The sequence below is a fragment of the Crocodylus porosus genome, unplaced genomic scaffold (assembly GCF_001723895.1).
Source record: "Crocodylus porosus isolate Cpor-Errol unplaced genomic scaffold, CroPor_comp1, whole genome shotgun sequence".
Classification (NCBI taxonomy): domain Eukaryota; kingdom Metazoa; phylum Chordata; order Crocodylia; family Crocodylidae; genus Crocodylus; species Crocodylus porosus.
The window spans coordinates 25859969-25861327 of NW_017728918.1; positions in this window are offsets into that span (position 1 = coordinate 25859969).

Here is a 1359-nt window from a genome sequence, read left to right on the forward strand (position 1 = left end):
TGGTGACCTGGTCGTAGAAGGCCACCAGGTTGGTCTGACAGGACCTGCCTCTAATGAACCCGTGTTGGTTGCCCCTAAGCATAATTTCCCCTGCTGATCCCTAGTGGACATGTGCCAGAATAATTCTCTCAAAAAGCTTGCCCAGGATTGAGGTAAGACTAACTGGCCTACAGTTTCCCAGGCCCTCCTGCCTCCTCTTTTTGAAGATGGGAACCAGATTGGCCCTCTTCCAGTCCTCTGGCAACACACCAGAGCACCACAAGTGCTCGTAAAGCTGTGCCAGGGGTCCCACAATGACCACAGCTAATTCCCTCAGTACTCGAGGGTAGAGATCGTCCGGACCAGCTGATTTAAATACATCCAGTCCCTCCAGAAGTTCCCTAACTAGTTCCTCACTAACCCTTGGCCTAGGTGCGCCTCCCCTGAGGTCTAAGGTGGCCTAGAGGGGGGGTGGCTGTTCCAGTCCTTGCTTAGGAAAATGGAGGCAAAGAAATCGTTAAATATGTTAGCTTTGTCATCTGGTGTGATGACCAGATTTCCTAGCTTGTCCTGCAGGGGCCCCACGTTACTCAGAACCTTCTTTTTGCCCCCTATGTATTTAAAAAAGGACTTCTTGTTGTCCTTGATCTGGGAATCTAGTCCCAGTTCCATCTCTGCCTTGGCCTTCCTGACTGCCCCCCTGCATCCCCGAGCAACCGCAATATAATCCTCCCTGGTGATGGCCCCTCCCTTCCATTGGGTGTGCGCCTCCCTTTTAGCTAGGAGACATTCCCGGATGCTTTTGGTGAGCCATGGGGGCTTTTGCGCCCTCCTGCCCCCTTTGACCCATGTTGGGATTACCTCCCTTTGGGCTTGGAGGATCATTGCCTTAAGGAGCAACCACTCTTCTTGGACCCTGGCTCCCCTCCCCTCTGGGACCTCAGTGCTTCCCCAACTATTCTGCTTAGCATATTGAAGTCCTCCCTCCTGAAATCTAGAGCTTCTGCCTTGCTGTAGGCCTTTGCCACCTTGCACTGGATGGTGAATTCCAGCAGGCAATGATTGCTGTTGCCCAGGTGGTCGAGCACCTGTGGCCCCCTCACCAGGTCATCGCCGGTGGCCAGCACCAGCTCCAACAAGGCATCTCCCCTGGTGGGGCTGTGCACCTCCTGGGTTAGATGGACATTCTGCATTCTGGCTAGGAACCTATGTGAGCAGTCAGACCTGGCTGACTGCTCTTCCCAGCAGATGTCTGGAAAGTTCAGGTCACCCATGATGACTGTGTCCTTTGACCTAACTACCTCTGTGAGCTGACTTAAGAATTCCTGGTCTAGCTCTTCGCCTTGGTTGGGTGGTCTGTAGTAGACCCCCACCGTTAAA